General features: G+C 40.0%; 1 long non-coding RNA gene across 1 annotated transcript; it reads left to right on the forward strand.

The window, feature by feature from the left end:
* The first annotated feature begins 3,292 nt into the window (after positions 1-3,292).
* Positions 3,293-17,853, forward strand: LOC148116364 (uncharacterized). Its single transcript, XR_015734454.1, has 2 exons — positions 3,293-3,428; positions 17,669-17,853. It is a non-coding gene; the product is annotated as an uncharacterized LOC148116364 (long non-coding RNA).
* The last annotated feature ends 318 nt before the right edge of the window (positions 17,854-18,171 follow it).

An 18,171-nucleotide genomic window follows, 5' to 3' on the forward strand; every position in this document is an offset into this window, starting at 1 on the left:
CAAGAAAGGAAGAAAGGAAGGAAGGAAGGAAGGAAGGAAGGAAGGAAGGAAGGAAGGAAAAAGAAGGAAAGGAAGGAAAGAAGGAAAGAAGGAAGGAAGGAGGGAGGGAGGAACAAGAAAGAAAGAGAGAGAGAAAGGAAGGAAGGAAGGAAGGAAGGAAGAAAGAAAGAAAGAAAGAAAGAAAGAAAGAAAGAAAGGAGGGAGGGAGGGAGGGAGGGAGGGAGGGAGGAAGAAAAAGAGAGAGAGGAAGGAAGGAAGGAAGGAAGGAAAAAGAAGGAAAGGAAGGAAGGAAGGAGGGAGGGAGGAACAAGAAAGAAAGAAAGAGAGAGGAAGGAAGGAAGGAAGGAAGGAAAAAGAAAGGAAGGAAGGAAGGAAGGAAGGAAGGAAGGAAGGAAGGAGAGGAGAGGAGAGGAGAGGAGAGGAGAGGGAGAAAGAAAGAAAGAGAAAGAAGGCCCATGGTGGGGATTGTGTTATTAGATTTTGTTGTGGGTGCTTTGTACATGGGCAGAAGTGACCATGGAAGAGCAGCTCATCCAGCAACTGGCATCTTCTGTTGCAAGGCATAATTGGAGACTCTTCCATGTTCTTTTCATGGTGATGAAAAGTGAAGAGCCTAGATTAAATCACTACCACCACCACTGTTGCTTCTTCTTTGTTCCCACCCTCTGGCAACTTGAGAGAGCATGCCATCTACTCTGAGAGCAGTAGTATTACCACCCTCATTAGAAGACACCTCATTTCTGAGAGGCAACGAAAAACAGACTGTGAATAGGTTGGCACACTTTCCTCCTGCTTTAAGTTTGGCGGTAAGCACATCAGCAGGGTTATGTAGATGAGCCCTAAGAGAAAATCACTCAGAATTCAATAGGGGTTACTCTTCATAAATAAGTTATAAGATAAGTTATAAAACTCAAGTTAATTTTGATATGCTTAGAATTTGTTTCATATATTAAACCCTGAACTGGGCAACCACAAACTCCCCATCCCAATTTTAGCTTAATTGAGTATGCTGTGTGAACTTGTTTTAGAAGAAACAGATATAATTAGATTTCATGTGGGCTGTTTTGTGTGAGGAAACTTGACAATCAATCCAATTCTTATTACAGCCCTAATTTGCTAAGAGGGTTGGCCCTCAGGAGGCCATTTCTGATGACATGGAAAGATGAGGCCAGCACTTTGTAGTTCAATGCATGCAGAGAGCGAATCTGTGTAAGCTGCAGACTCAGGGAAAGAAGTTCTCTCTTGTGACTTGAGAGTGAACAGATATGATGGACGAGATGCTACTTGAAATATGCTCAGCAAGGTAAAACTAATAGAGTAGGCCTGATCTGGCCTACCAAAAGAGAAACCAAGAGGAATGTGATGATTCTCTGGAATGTACAAATCACCATTCCCCAAAAATAAGATTTCTTTCAAAGAAGGACCTTGATAGAATATTATTTTCAGGAGTACAAATGTGACTGCAATTGCTGCCTCCCCAACATCCATTCTTGAAGTTTTGATCTATTCTCCTCATTCTTCCAATCTTCATCCTAGTCCAAGGGATTTATACATTTTACTAAGCCAAGAAGTAGTTGAAGGCTTGTGGTTTACAATGTTACCTGAGCATAGTCCATGGTGGTTTAAACTTTGTGAAGCAAGCAAACAAATCACTTGGGATATAGCATAATTCACGGATGTTGAACTAAAATTCTAAGCAACCACAATCAGCATAACCTGAATGATGCTGGGAGCAGGGGTGAAATGCTCCCGGTTTGGACCAGATCGCCTAATCTGGTACCAATGGAGGTGGGTGGTTCGGAGAACCGGTAGCAAAAATCCCTCCCCACCCCCATGCCCAGCTGAGCCGCACAATCATCAGAGGGTTTTTATTTTATTTTTAAAAGCATTTTTTCTACAACCTCTTCGGCCGAAAAAATGCTTTAGGTCAGGCAAGTCAGGCAAGTCAGCTGGGATCGTCAGAGGCTCTTTTTTAAAAAAGAAAAGCCTCTGCCAATCAGAAAAGCCTCTGCCGATCAGGCAAGTCAACTGGGATCGTTAGAGGCTTTAAAAAAAAGGAAAAGCCTCTGCCGATCAGGCAAGTCAGCTGGGATCATCCAAGGCTTTAAAAAAAAAGAAAAGCCTCTGCCGATCAGGCAACTCAGCTGGGATTGTTCGAGGCTTTTAAAAGCATTTTCTTTACAACCTCTTTGGCCGAAGAGATTGTAGAAAAAATGGTTTTAAAAGTTAAAAAAAAAAAAGTTGGCCACGCCCACTCAGTCATATTACCCCCCCCCCACTAAGCCACGCCCACAGAACTGGTAGTAACAAATTTTACATTTCACCACTGGCTGGGAGTTATAGTTCATTAAAATATGGAGTTTTGTGGTTTATTCTGCCAGTTTGGTGGGGGTGGTTTCTAGATTAGAGTATTGTTTTCTGCCTGATAATACTATGCTAAAGAATACTCCGTCACCAAAACTGGCAAAGGAAATTATTATATATAAACATGCAGCAAACTCCACCCTCACTTGACCTGATGATGTTACCTACTTGGGTAATGAAATATCTGCAAGCAAACATCCAAGCTCAGAGACCATCAAGACCTCCATACAGTACATGTGAATTCAGTGTTAGGACGCAAATGCACAGGAGCATTTGTGTCCACATTTTTCCATCTCGGTAGCTGACTGTGAACACTTTGTAGCTTGTTCTTGAATCTTTGTGGGAAGACCAGCTCCAGCAACACTGTCCTCATCTCATCCTCAAAGCGTTGGTGAAACAGCTTTAAATAATCAATAAGTATACTAATATAAAGGTAGTTTCCCCCCCTTTAACCTAACAATATTCTTCAACACTTTGCACCATTTATCCTATTGAATGCTAGGACCAAAGCTAGAGTCATCTGACTTCCTCTGTAATTTTCTCTTTGCCCTGCTCTGCTTTCCTATATTTGTTCATTTGTCTTGTTCATCCTTGTCAGGGTGGCCATTAATCCCATTCTGCTTTTGGGTAATTGCACCTTGATTTAGAGAAGTGGATCGAGACCCTTTCCTTGAAGTATACTTTAAGAAAATAAACCTGAAGATATATTTTCTAAGAAAAACTCATTTATTTGTTATAAAGAAAAATAAAACATCTCACTAGCTAATTAGTTACATCTTGGCAAAGCTTTCCCGGCCACCTCTCCTGGCCGGAGAACAAAGAAAGATAGAAGAAAGTGAAAGAATGTGGACATGCGCAGTTAGCTCAGAGATAAGAACTTGGCAAGCTACGGTAAGTCGGAAAGTTTAAAAATAAGAGCCCACAAAAATGCAGTGACAATCCTGTCCCCATTTACAGGTTTGCACAAGGAAGAAGAGCCAGCAAAATGAGCTGATGAAATCATGGAAGGATTGTAACAGAGAGGGGTGTCAACTTCTAAGAACATTGGATAGTATAAAAGTAAGGTGAGACAGTTCCAACAAAATGAGCTATTGTTTGAAAATCCTGCAAAAATGAATTTTGCACGATTGCATGAAAATTAATATTATGCAGCTTTGAAAATGCGAAACCAACTGAAGCCCTTAAAAGAAAGAAGGAAATATTGGAATTTGGGGAGTGGGGGGGAGGAATCATTAAGGATAACAAAATGTAGTGCAAAGAAACAACCACTCAGATGCCTTATATAGAAAAACAAAACAAATGTGAACAAATGGAAAATATGGTAGTTAACACAAAAAGTGCAAAATAGAAAACTAAGAAGGTGAAATGGAATGTATAATGGATTTGGGCTCAAACATCTATTCATTTTTTATCATGAAAGATGAAAGAAAAGAGACAACATTCAACTACTTGTTTGCCTATTGAAGTTGTTAACAAGAACAATTGCTAGTAATATCAACAAACACCTGATTTACAAGTAAAATGTTTTATTTGGAAAAATAACAAATGTATTTTCGATACTTCTGGAGGTAGAAAGCTTCATAAAACAAATCTCTAAAAAGTAAAAAAAAAAAGCCTTTACATAGCTCGTGTTGACTTAAAAACTGGAACACAGTCCAATTTGAAAAATGTTTGGAAATTATTTGAATTAATTGGAAAATTACAAGTTTTAAAATAATTAAATTATTTTAAAATAGTCTGCTGAGTCTGGTGGCTCAGCAGACTAAAGCACTGTTATTAACACAAGCTGTCTGCAATTACTGCAAGTTCAAATCTCACCAGGCTCAAGGTTGACTCAGCCTTCCATCCTTTCTAATGTAGGTAAAATGAGGACCCAGTTTGTGGGGGCAATAAACTGACTTTGTATAAATATACAAAAGTATGAAGGCTATTGCTTAATGCATTGTAAGCCGCCCTGAGTCTCTGGAGAAGGGCAGCATATAAATCAAATTAAAAAATAAATAAATAAAATAAAATAAAATAAAAAGGATGGCAAACAAAAACAAAACTAAATCAGAAAAGTTTTTTTTTCCCAAGGAGACATTTTGTCTCTATTTCTTTTTAATAGGACTAATTCTACTGACCATAATTTTGAATGGTTATGAATTATCCAAGCAAATGAGAAAAATTGCCCATTTGTTCTGCAAGAATGATTTGAAACCATACGCAAAAATCATCTAGAGAAACAAACTCTTTTTAAAATACACTTTAACTTATCTTTAGTGATTACATCAAAATGGAATTTGGACTGTAAAAGTGTGCAACGCTGACAATTAAAAAAGTAAAAGAAAGCATGGATACTCAGTTGGAATCAAACTAACATCAATTCCATCTGAGTGCATTGACAGTGGAGGATGAATCTATTTCTTTATTTGATCATTCACTCATTTGTTCATTAAATATAAAAGCTGTCAGAGATAACCAGGCTGAGCCCGAGGGTGGGGTCAAACACGTCATCAGTTTGAAGTTGCTCCACTCACACAAGGGACACAAGACCAGCCCCCCTCCCCCCTGAATTTCATTGACTCTTATCTAGCACCAATTTTTCTTGACTGTTAGTGGATCAGATTCTTGTGTATAGGTAGCATGTAACAAATTTGAAATGCTTTGAACTAAACTTCTGTTCCTGGTTACTTGCGCCTGACAAAGCAACTCCAGAATGATAGTCCTCATCCATTTAGCAATCATTCAAAGTTACAATGGCACTGAAAAAAGAGTTGTATAACCAGTCCTCGCACTTATGACCATTACAATATTCCCACAATCACATAATGAAAATTCAGGGGCCTGGCAACTGGCATGTATTTATGTGGGTTACAGTATCCTGGGGTCATGTGATCCCCACAAAGAGTAATCTTGCATAGTGAGATGAGTGGCATATAAATTTAATTAATCAATCAATCAACCAATCAATAAAATGTGATTGCCACTTGTAACTTTCCCAGCTGGCTTCCAACAAGCAAAGTCAATTCGGACAGCTGAATTTGTGTAATGATTTAGCAACTGCAGCAATTTGGCGGACCACCTGCAGCCAGCAACAACTTCCCATCGCCCGGTTCGCGCCCATAGGGAGGGCCTGCTCAGGGTGCCATCGGCTAGACAATGTCGGCTGGCAGCCCCCAGGGGTAGAGCCTTCTCTGTGGGTGCACCCTCCCTCTGGAATCAACTCCCCTTGGGGCTCCGGCTGGCCCCTGACCTTCGCACTTTCCGCCGCGAATTAAAAACTTGGTTATTCAAGTCCCCCGGCCTGGACTGATGAGGTTTTATATGGGTTTTTAACTTTTATCTGATTTAATTAAGTATTTTAACTTTATTGTTGTAGTTATTGTGGATTTTATTGTTGTGAGCCCCCCTGAGTCCGATGGAGATAGGGCGGCATATAAGTTAAATAAAATAAAATAAAATAAAATAAAATAAATAAATAAATAAATAAATAAATAAATAAATAAATAAATAAATAAATTTGCTTAACAACTGTGGCAAAAAAAAATAAATCTATCATAAATAAATAATCATAAAATCATGTGCAACTCATTTAACCATTTTGAGTAGCAATGGAAATTCTGGTCCCAATATTGGTTGTAAGTCAAGGACCACCTGGACTAAGCATTGCACAAAGCTCATAACAAATACACCAAGAGTTCTACGAAGGTCTGGTAGAAGAGCCAGGTTTTTAAAGACTTCTGGAACTTTGTCAGAGTGGGATCTAAATGGATTTTGGGGTGGGGGGAGTGCATCATTCTATAGGAGAGATGCTGCAACAGAGAAGACAGTCTTTCTGCATCCTGATAGAAATCACTGTTTGATTGAGAGGACCAAAAGCACACCATTTGTTCCTGGATCTTATCAGGCAGTTACAAGTTACAGTATTCAAGTGCTTTAGCAGCAATCAATACCTTGCCTGCCCAAATGAAAAGAAAACCAGTTCCCAATATATAAAAAAAAGAGTTAGAAAAAAGAAATGGTAAGGCCACACTTACAATACTGCATTCAGTTTTGGTCGCCACGATGTAAAAAAGATGTGGAGACTCTAGAAAGAATGCAGAGAAGAGCAACAAAGATGATCAGGAGACTGGAGGCTAAAACATATGAAGAACGGTTGCAGGAACTGGGTATGTCTAGTTTAAAGGACATACAATGAAAAGAAGGACTGGGGCGACATGATAGCAGTGTTCCAATATCTCAGGGGCTGCCAAAAAAGAAGAGGGAGTCAAGCTATTCTCCAAAGCACCTGAGGGTAGGACAAGAAGCAATGGATGGAAACTGATCAAGGAGAGATCTAACCTAGAACTAAGGAGAAAATTCCTGACAGTTAGAACAATTAATCAGTGGAATAACTTGCCTCCAGAAGTTGTGAATGCTCCAACATTGGAAGTTTTTAAGAAGATGTTGGATAACCATTTGTCTGAAGTGGTGTAGGATTTCCTGCCTAAGCAGGGAGTTGGACTAGAAGATCTCCAAGGTCCCTTCCAACTCTGTTTCTATTCTATTCTATTCTATTCTATTCTATTCTATTCTATTCTATTCTATTCTATTCTATTCTATTCTATTCTATTCTATTCTATTCTATTCTATTCTATATAAATAAAATCATTATTATGGCAATACAATCAAAGCCATTTATATATGGGCTGCCCCTTTATAACAGAGCCAGAATTGGTGACTAGTTACAAGGTAAACTGATGCTTTTGATTTCCTGCAAATTTATGACAATTATGTGTGCCTTGTATCCTAAAAGTGATACAGATCATTTGTATTTAGCAAGAACAATTGAGGGCTGTGGTTTGTTGCAAGTGAAGCAAGCAGTGAAGGGTGAAATCAGAGGCTTAAATGATTAGATAAAAGAAGGAAAGAGAAAATGCTAACATGACTAGGTGAAAAATGTTTTGAATATGATAGAGGTGGCATACAAAACTGAACAGTGGCAACAGCAAAAGAAAAATTGGGAAGATAAACAACTTGGTGGTCAACACTTGAAAGAAATTGAAAGCAGGGTGAACAGTAACAAAACATGGTACTAGCTTCAGATTGGATTCATCAAGAAGGAAACAAAAATTTGCAGGAGAAGAATGAGCAGCAACTACAAAGGCCGTATTCTTTTAAATGGAAAGAATAGTAAAACTAGATTATGCAAAGAGAAAGATATGACTGTTCACCTTCTAATAAGCAGTTTTAGCAACTCCCAGCCAGTGGGCTGGATGCGTCACCCACTGGCTACACCCAGTTTAGTGAAGGGGGGGAAGTCCCGATATATCATGTGACGCCACCATGATGACGTGAGTTTGACACCCCTGATCTAAATCATTTGTGAGGATATTGAAGAGCTAAATGCTAAACATGGTATGGTCTACCTTGGTATGGTCCACAAAGAAGAGGGAGTCAACCTAGTCTCCAAAGTACCTGAAGGCAGAACAAGAAGCAATGGATGGAAACTAATCAAGGAGAGAAACAACCTAGAACTAAGAAGAAATTTCCTGACAGTGAAAACAATTAATCAGTGGAACAACTTGCCTCCAGAAGTTGTAAATGCTCATCACTGGAAGTTTTTAAGAAGAGATTGGACAACCATTTCTCTGAAGTGGTGTAGGGTTTCCTGCCTTAGCAGGGGGCTGCACTAGAAGACCTCCAAGGTCCCTTCCAACTCTTTTATTCTGTTACTTCTTTCCCATCTGGGTTGTTTCTGCTCCAGTGTTATCCTATATGTTTATTTCACATTATTTTAATTTGGAAAATGCTCAGACAAGGTATGAGAGAAAGGGTAGATAAACCAACTAAGAGAAATACAGTGGAAGCGAATTCTCAATGTCAGATCCGCAAGTATGCTGCTATGCCCTGATGGAGAGTTGTTTCCTTCTTCTGTGTGATAACATATTGAAGAGGGATGACAACAAAGGAAGAGGAGAAAACCAATCAGCATACCTATAATAACTGGCACACTCACAAAGTAGGACAATGCCATTTGGCAATGGGGACAGCAAATTTGCTGCTGATGTATTGTTTTGTGCTGACTCAAGGATGAATAGAGAGCACTTGAACTCCAATAAGGAAAGGTCTCCATTTCTTCACGTCAGCCTTCTTCCTGCAAGGAAAATAATTTCTTCCTTCTCCTTTACTCTATCATGAAAGCAACAAACTGAGAAAGAGAGGCTTTTTATCATTGTATGTAACTTGCTTTATAAACTTTAGGTATTTCTTGGGATTATAAGCACCTGTCTCTAGATACTTCTAAAGGATTTTATTCTACTTGTACACATATGCTCTGCTAAATATGAATGCACTGGAGAATTCCACCCAGTTGTATCAATGCCTTTTCTTCCCCCTACAGATCTGGCCTCCCTGTGACATAATGCTGCCTCTGCTATTGTCCTTTAATTAAAACAAGAGGATTTTATTTTCTGATGAATGTGGGGAAAATACCTTGGACTGATGTAGGAATTTATTCCTTTGCAAATGCTGAGGCATTATAAGCCTGAACTGGCATCGGTTCAACACCACAAACAGAAGTTTGCTTGTTTTTTTTTTAAAAAAAGATGGACAACATCTCACATTGCGGTGGGATTTTTTATTATTATTTCTGGGTTGTTGTTTTTTTCCTGCCAATGCAAATTATTTCAGTAGATTTGGGAAGGTGGGGGAAAAAAACAGGCTAATAAAACTTTAACAGTTGTAACAGGGAAAAAAAATGGGAGCAAATTAAAATAGATGAGGCATCATAAAAAGATGTCAATTAGCCCCTCTAGGAAAAGAAAATCATTAGAACCACCAGGGTCCAAGCATAATGCTGGATAAGGGAATGAGCACAAGCTGGATGCAGATAGCAATAAATCCATTTAATGTCACAGTCAACAGTTTGGAAAACAGAAGGAAGAATGGGAAGGGGAAATAATACAAGTTATTCCAACACCCACCGATCTTGTTGGAGAGACACCAGAGATGTGTAATTTCCATGTGAAGTCCTTCTTATGAATCCAAATTGATACATTACCACTCTTTCCATACTGTGCAAGTTGTTGGGAGGATTAGCTTGCAAGAGAAGAGAAGAGAAGAGAAGAGAAGAGAAGAGAAGAGAAGAGAAGAGAAGAGAAGAGAAGAGAAGAGAAGAGAAGAGGAGGCTAATAGGAGGAAAATGAATACAGCAAGAAATTGGGTTCTTGTGGCATTTTTGAGTGTAAAATCAGGAGTGAGGCCACATTGCTTTGTAATCTCATCAGGGACTCTGAATATTGCCAGTCATGAATGCAATAAATGAGGGAGGTTGGATGTAATGGGATCATCCTATTGCCCTTCCTACAGCCAACTGCAATACAGAAGCCTTCTGTTAAACTGGACTATAGATCTACTCAGCTTCATAGTGTCATAATCTTATAACTAATGGGAGGAGGGAGGAGTATTATGTACATTTGCTGCCTTGAGTTATTTATAAAGTAATAAAAGGAAGATAAAATTCCAATAAATATATCTTCCCCTGTGTTGTACTATATCTCATATGTAGATTCACTTCAGTTATTCAGATAAATGTATGCAGGCCAAGACCATTCTCTCCCTGTATTTGGTTCTATGCCTTGAATTGGAAAACTAGTCTTCACATACTGTACTCTAATGTGGGAATTAAAGTAAACGGCTTTATTTCAGGGATAATGCACTATAATCCATCTTGCTTGCCTTCTCAATGTTCTTGTTTGTTTGTTTCTGACATCAACCTTCTCACTGTCTAAGTGATTCTGGGAAGTTTACAGATAAAAGCAATAAAACCCTATAAAAGAAACAGAATTCAAAACAGAATTCCAAACTGTTAAAAGTGAATTAAGCCACCCTCAAGCCACCAGACATCCTGTAAGAGATGATGCCCATGAAGGAGGAAATGGTGTGATGGACTGCAGTGAAGCAACAGTTTCCCAGGAAGGAAGGAGAACATTCCAGAAAGGGGGCCACGCAGGGGATAGCACAGCCTAGAGCTGGATAGGAGACAGAGGAAGACAGTAAGGATAGCCACTCCCTAGAATCTCCCAGACTCTATCCATTAGAGTGATAATAGCAAGGGTTTCATCTGGCAAGATTCTATTATGTGTAAGCAAAAAAAGAACTGAACTCAGGTTGAATTGCTCTTTATCCTCTTTAGGCTTAGCCTGATACACATTCACAGTTGCCTGCCACTCTTCAATCCCCATGCCAGTGGTTAGAGCCAGATTTTCATGCTCTCCTGGAAGCTCTGAGGGCAGGTTGTTCCATAGGGCTGGGGCAAAGCAGAAAAGGCTCCGTTCCTAGATCCCACCAGTGATCTAGGAATACCTTACACCTGGAGCAGGATAAATAGTGGTGCAGTGGTAAATCAATTCCCACCAGGCAATAATCAGTTTAAGAATCCTGAGCAAAAAATAACTATTTTCACCCACCATTTCTAGATGATGACAGTAGGAACCGAATGTTAATTAATTGTTATTGAACGTTGTAGGGAAGAGTAGGGATGTGGTGGCTCAGTGGATAAAACACTGAACTTGTCGATCGAAAGGTTGGCAGTTTAGTAGTTCGAATCCCTAGAGCCGCGTAACGGGGTGAGCTCCGGTTATAACGCTATACCATTTCAGACAAATGGTTATTCAATCTCTTCTTGAAATATTGAATTACAGGCAATCCTCAATTTGCAAGTGTTCATTTCGTGACTGTGTGACGTCACAACAGCACTGGAAAAAGTGACTTATGACTGTTTTTCACACAACCATTGCAGCATCGCCCACAGAACGCATGATCAAAATTCAGACGCTTGGCAACTGACATGGATTTATGATGGTTGCACTGTGCCAAGGTGGTCATGTGATCACCTTTTATGACCTTCAGACAAGGAAAGCCAATGGGGAAGCAAGATTCACTTAACAACTGTTTTACTAATTTGACAACGGCAATGATTTACTTAACAACTGTGGCAACAAAGGTCATAAAATGGAGCAAAACTCACTTAACAACTATCCTGCTTAGCAACAGAAATGTTGGGCTCAGTTGTGGCTGTACATTGACTACCTACCGTATTTTTCAGAGTATAAGACGTTCCGGACTATACTATGCACCTACCTTTTTTGGTGAGGAAAACAAGAAAAAGAAATCTGCCTCTGCCTCCCAGCAATTTTGCCTCGTTGCAGCAAACAGCAAATAGCCTGCTTTATTTTCATTTTTGTTTTCAGTACAGCTTGATTAGCACAAGAGAAAAAAAATCTGCTCACAGCAATTTACCTCCTTGCAGCAAGCAGCAGAGGCCACGCAAAACAGCTGAAAGCAAAACAGCTGAGAGTCGGGAGGCCAAGGGACAATCAACTTGTGCTATTTAGGCTGTGCTGAAGCTGAAACGAGCTGTTTCTTCTTGCTGCTTGCAAGAGGCCAAAGGGTGGGGGCCAGTGGGTGGGTGGGGCTACATTCGGTGTATAAGGCGCACCTAAATTTTCACCTCTTTTTAGGGGGGAAAAAGGTGTGTCTTAAACTCCGAAAAATATGGTATATGTTTATATCAAATGCAGAGGCATTGCAATCTGTAATACAATCAGTGTGCTACAATATCAGATCTAGGATTGAGCCTATCCTTCCAAAGTAGCTACTAGATAATCTTGAAAATGGTTATAACAGAGTCATGTTTCACTTGAATCTTGCTTGAGCAACAAAATTTTCTGTGCTCTGGTACAACGTCCACATTGTCCTTGTGCCCTCTAAAACAATTTCCAAATGGAAAAAGAAAATTTGATGGGTAAAGAAAAGCTTCTCTGCTTTTCTTACAATGTTAGACCTTGAGATTCCAATTAAATCAAATGCACAGAGAAATACAGCACCAATAATAAAAAAAAGCCCCTTCCTTCCTTCTTTCCTCCCTTTCTTATAACCCAAATTTGATTCAGTGGAAATGCTGGATAGAAATGAAATTTTATCCTTAGTATTTGTTGAAGGTGATGGTTACCAATATAGAAGGTTTGAAAAGGACCCTGGACAAATGGAGGATTAGAGTATCAGTGGCTACTTGCCTGAGAGCTTTTTGCAACCTCTGGAATGACAGACAGAATCATTTAAAACACCAACTGTTTTGGAAACACCATGGAGGAACATTATTGCCGCTGACTTAGTTATTGCTGCTATGCATGTATCTAGTTGACCATTGTGTTAAATAGAATGCTGGACCAGATGGCTACATTAGCTGACCCAGCAAGACTCTTCTTACAGTTGTATGTTCTGATCCCCAAAGATTAGTTTCAATGATAAAACCAGCAGTCTCATGAAAGAATTCTTCAAATAGAGAAACAGTTGCTGCTTTTGTGAATCAGAAGATGCTTTAGCTGGTGCATGCATCAACACTGTGGGAACACTGCATCAATACTAGTCTTCCTTGGGGTCATTCCAGTGACCTGATTGGTTTAGTGTCTCCAAAGGTAGCATGAGCCATGGTGGCGCAGTGGTTAGAGTGCAGTACTGCAGGCTACTTCTGCTGCCTGCAAGCTGCCTGCAATTTGGCAGATCAAATCTCACCAGGCTGAAGGTTGACTCAGTCTTCCATCCTTCCAAGGTCAGTAAAATGAGGGGCCAGATTGTTGGGGACAATATACTCTGTAAACTGCTTAGAGAGGGCTGTAAAGCACTGTGAAGTGGTATATAAGTGCTATTGTTATTGCTATTCACGGTTTGCCTTTTGGTTTTCAAAATGGAACCCTAAAGTTGATGCAACTTTTTGAGCCTGCCGACCATCACAATGGCAAGGAACAGAAACTGCAAGAACAACTGTGACAGTAATAGAGGATGTAATGAGAGCAGAGGATGAAATGATGGTAGGATAAGTGATGGAGGTCATGTTCCTGCCTTCAACCAAAAACAGGACATTTGGGCAGGAGGTTGGTAAGAGAAGCAATGGGAATTTCTTTGCTGGAAGGCCTAGTCCTATCTGATGCTGGCTTATTCTAAAGTCTGGATTTCTTCATGTTTTTCATTTCTGCCTCACATATTTTCTTTGATTTAGATTTATCCCTGGTTCACTGTACTTCTTGATGCATCAGAATTATTGTAACATATTTCTTTCTGATCCTACTGTCATATGTGAACCACAACCAATCCTTCTACATTTTTCATAGACAATGATCCAAGAGATGACAAAAGTGGAACAAATGGGGGAAGAAGGGGATGTCATCGGGTGGGAGAAATCTTTCTGTGGCAGAATGCCTGGAGGTGACACAGCATACCTGCACAGCTGTAGTTGTGGTTGCTGATTCTGATTAAAATGCAAGTTTTCCTATTAGTGCATTAGTTTGGGGATTGGTTAAAATTAGAAAGCATTTATAAGCCCAGGTCTTTCTATGTTTAGAATAATCTAACTCGAATGTGTATGTTTCTTGTGGAGATGTCTCCTCCTCTGTCTTTGTGGAGATGAAATTCCACCATTTTTTGAGAACAACCACCCAATAAATCAAATATAAAAGCTACTGCTATAATTCTATGTAATTCCGTTATTCTTTCAGTAACATTCCCTGCTCTCTTCCCTTAGCTGTGCTCTGAGTTTTGCTTCAAGTGGTCAATGAAATGATGGACAGAGGGTGAAAAAAATACAGCTTAAACCAGGGATAAATAACCCGAGGCTCATGGACTGGCTTTGGACATTCTACTCTCTTTTTGTTGGCCTCAGAACAACCTCAGGTCATTTTGGTTTTTTAGCCAAAATATTAATTGCGTTTTATTCTGTATGTTGGATGGCTTTCAGTATAATTGACATTTGGCATGCTTCTATTACTCATTATGCTGCAATTGTTAGATGGGGCAAGAGAACAGCATTCTACCTCAATGAAGTGCTTCAAACAATGGAGACTACACTATTCAGCTTGCTGAAGGACAGGTGTGTGGACGAGCAGGCGCTTTGAAGGAAATTGCAGGCACCTGTGCTCCCTTCTTTCCCTCCAATCTGAGCTTTTTCCTGTATCACCACAGCAGAGTTGCTCATAAAGTAACAACCTTGACTTAGGCAGGGGAAGAGACAGATTGTGGAGCCTCTGCAGCTACCAGCAAACTGAGTACAACATATGAAAGAAGACACTTTTCCTTCGGAAGGATAGTCCAAAAGGGAGGAGATGAAGCATAGAAGCCCAGCAAGACAAAGCACAACATAAAAAAAGGTGCAAAAACTGAACAGGCTGACCGTTAACAGAAAGAGAAGAATAAATCTCAGAGAGATGGGACTTGAAATGAAACAGGCTTATGAAAGTAACGTTGATGAATACTAGTAATAATATAGTGTTTTTCAGTGGGGAAATCCAATTTTTTTTACTACCAGTTCTGTGGGCGTGGCTTGGTGGGCGTGGCATGGCTTGGTGGGTGTGGCAGGGAAAGGATACTGCAAGATCTCCATTCCCACCCCACTCCAAGGGAAGGATACTGCAAAATCCCCATTCCCTCCACACTCCTGGGGGAAGGATATTGCAAAATCTCCATTCCCACCCCACTCCAGGGAAAGGATATTGCAAAATGTCCATTCCCAACACGCTCTGGGGCCAGCCAGAGGTGGTATTTGCCGGTTCTCCAAACTACTCAAAATTTCTGCTACCGATTCTCCAGAACTTGTCAGAACCTGCTGGATTTCACCCCTGGTGTTTTTGAACCTTAGCAACTTTGAGATGTCTAGATTTCAACTCTCAAAGCCAAAACTGGGAAGAGGTAATAAAAGTTTCAAGATTGAGAAACTTGGTTTACAGCATAGTATATAGATAACCAAAACAGAGTAAGAGCATATTGAATAGTAATAGAGAATAGCATTGTCATATTAATAGTAACTTGAACAGTAATAGTAGTAAGAGTTGAAAGGCCCTGAAGACAAGGTTCTGTCAGTGGACTTGGGGACCCTAGGTTGATACAAAGCCAATCAAGTGGCCTATTTGGGTTTACCACCATTGCAGGGGGTGAGGTTATAAAATTTTGGGGGAGGGGGGTTATTGCTGCATACTGTCCAGAGTCACATTGTGTGAGTTGGCAGGCCATATAAATGTAATAAATAGTACAGTAATTATCATAGTAATATTTTAGAGATAGCAATAGAACAAAATATAGGAAGCACTGAAGTATAACTTTAATATGTTTGCTTTTACAAAATAAAATATCTCCCCAACTTATAACAGGGGGATATAAAGAAACTGCCTGTCTAGATTCCAGTGCTTTTGTGCCTCTCTTGAGTCTGTTCTTGGGTACAGTTTAAAAAAAAAAAAAAGAACCCATTACAAGGTCTAAAACTATTGGTCTCTTGAAGGTATTTCATGTCCCTTCTGAAACTTCTTCCAATCTATCCAAGGGCTTTATGCATCCCACAACACTGAAATTTCTACCAGCTATTGATCATGTCAAAGAAGGTCCAGAAATGATGTCAAATGAAACAACATACCAGTTTCCCTTGGCTTTTAGACAGGAAGGATTGCATGGCTCACGAAGCAACTTTCAAGCCAAGAAGAAAACATAATGGAGATTTTGTACCCACTAATATTTATATCTTGCCGCATAATTGCATTATATTATATTCCCCTTTGAAATAGATTTCAAAGGACCTAGTTATCTTCGATACCGCCTGCTGCTACCGACGGCCTCCCATCGACCCGTGCGCTCCCACAGAGAGGGCCTCCTCGGGGTGACATCAGCCAAACAATGTAGGCTGGTGACCCCCAGGGGGAGGGCCTTCTATGTGGGGGCACCTACCCTCTGGAATCAGCTGCCCCCAGAGATAAGGAGAATCCAAGACCTCGGTGCCTTCCGCCGTGCCCTGAAAACCTTCTTTTTCCAGCAAGCCGGGCTGGCCTAACACTTTTTAAAATGTTTTTAATTGTCTGTTATTGTTTTTAATCATGGGGCCAAATTTATATATATCTTTCTAATTGTATTTTAATGTTTGTAGTTTATGTTTTTACTTGGCTGTTCACCGCCCTGAGTCCTCAGGGAGAAGGGCGGTATACAAATTAAATAAAAGAAAAGAAAAGAAAGAAAGATTTAATTTTTGCATTTGCCTTTGGTTTTCGGCACTTCTCATGAAGATTTGTATGGGAAATGTTCTCTGTCACTGTGGATCTCATTCAGTGTCCTATCACCAAAGCAGATGACTAATCAAGGAGAGAAACAACCTAGAACAGTGGAATGTCTTGCCTTCAGAAGTTGTGGGTGCTCCATTCCTGGAGGTTTTCAAGAAAAGATTGAACAGCCACTTGTCTAGAATGCTTTAAGGCAGTGATGGCTAACATTTTTGCCGCCAAGTGCCAAAAGTGGGGGGGGGGTCATGGGGGGTCATGTGCGCACGTGCCCACACACATAATTCAATGTGCCACACACTGCCTGTGCATGCGCGTGTGATTCCCCCCCGCACTCCCCTCATTTTTTGCACGTGATAGGTGGGCCCGGTAGGCCTGTTTTTCACCCTCCCCAGGCTCCAGAGGCTTTCTTGGAGCCTGGGGAGGGCAAAAACAGCCTTCCCCACACTCCCAGAGGCCCTCCGGAGCTGAGCTAGAGCAACGCTTGCGTGCCCACTGATATGGCTCTGCATGCCACCTGTGGCACGCCTGCCATAGGTTTGCCATCACGGCTTTAGGGTCTCCTGCCTAAGCAAGGGGGTTGGACTAGAAAACCTCCAAGAGCTTCTAGAAACGCTGATATTCTGAACCAACGAGCCATTCTGAATGGCAGGATCTCAGTAGCAGGACTATTAAGAATTTCCCTCCTTATGGAAGGAAAGGTCTACATGTTTTTGTTTTTAATTTAAGTCGTCTTGTTGGGGTTCTGTGCTCTCAATGTTATGGAGAATCTGCTTTAAATGCTTGTGTAACTTTAGAGGCAGGCTGAAAGATAAGTTATAAACATTTTAATTCATAAATAAAAAACATTCTGATGACCAAGCTACCTTATTGGCTTACACAAATATTCACATGCATGGATACACACATACAGGTCTAGCAAATGGTTCATCGATTGAAAAATATAGCTTTCTTAATTTTTATTGTTTTGTGATTGCTGAGCAGCTGTTCCTGTCTGATATACAGGCTTACTATAAAACCATTTGCATCGGAGAAATTCTGCAACCTATTCATTTCAATCATGTTTCATCTGGATAATGGAAGCATGTGGTAAATCCAATAACATCCATTTATTCCCAACTCATTGCACTTATTTCATATTATTTTTCCTTCATTCTACAAACAAAAAGAACATATGGATTACAAATTAGATTTGATTGAAGATAATTGGGTTTTTTTTCCTCCTAAAGTCTTTTTTATTCTTATTTCAGATGCCCCTTATAACTCACAGCTGGAATCCGTTGGCAGTAACTGGATGAATTCCATTGACCTTATTCACAGTAACACAGTCCATAGGAAATGAAGCAATTTTGTGAGAAATTCTTTGCATGAGAATTATCAAATTTCAGAGGGAAATAAACTCTGGTCTCCTCATTTATTCCTGCCAAAAGATAAATTTTCCTGATGAGTCACTTCTGTAAATATTTCTACTTACAACCATTTCTGTATTCTCTTCCTATTGGGTTCAATATAACTAGTAATAAACCAAAACCCTTGTATGATTAGACAGTGCTTAAGAATGTAGGTTGGTTATTGTTAAGAAGAAGCGACATCAGCACAGTATTTTGACTAGCAATGGAAACAATATTGCCAACTCTATAAGGTAGAAAAGTCCAAGAAATAGATTACATCAGGTATGTCAAACTGGATTTCTTCGAGGGCCAGATCAGCATTGTAGTTCTCCGTGGGCCAGCGAGCAGGGGGGTTGGGGGGA

Source organism: Pantherophis guttatus, chromosome 1 (genome assembly GCF_059756535.1).
Source record: "Pantherophis guttatus breed Tessera chromosome 1, ASM5975653v1, whole genome shotgun sequence".
NCBI lineage: Eukaryota > Metazoa > Chordata > Lepidosauria > Squamata > Colubridae > Pantherophis > Pantherophis guttatus.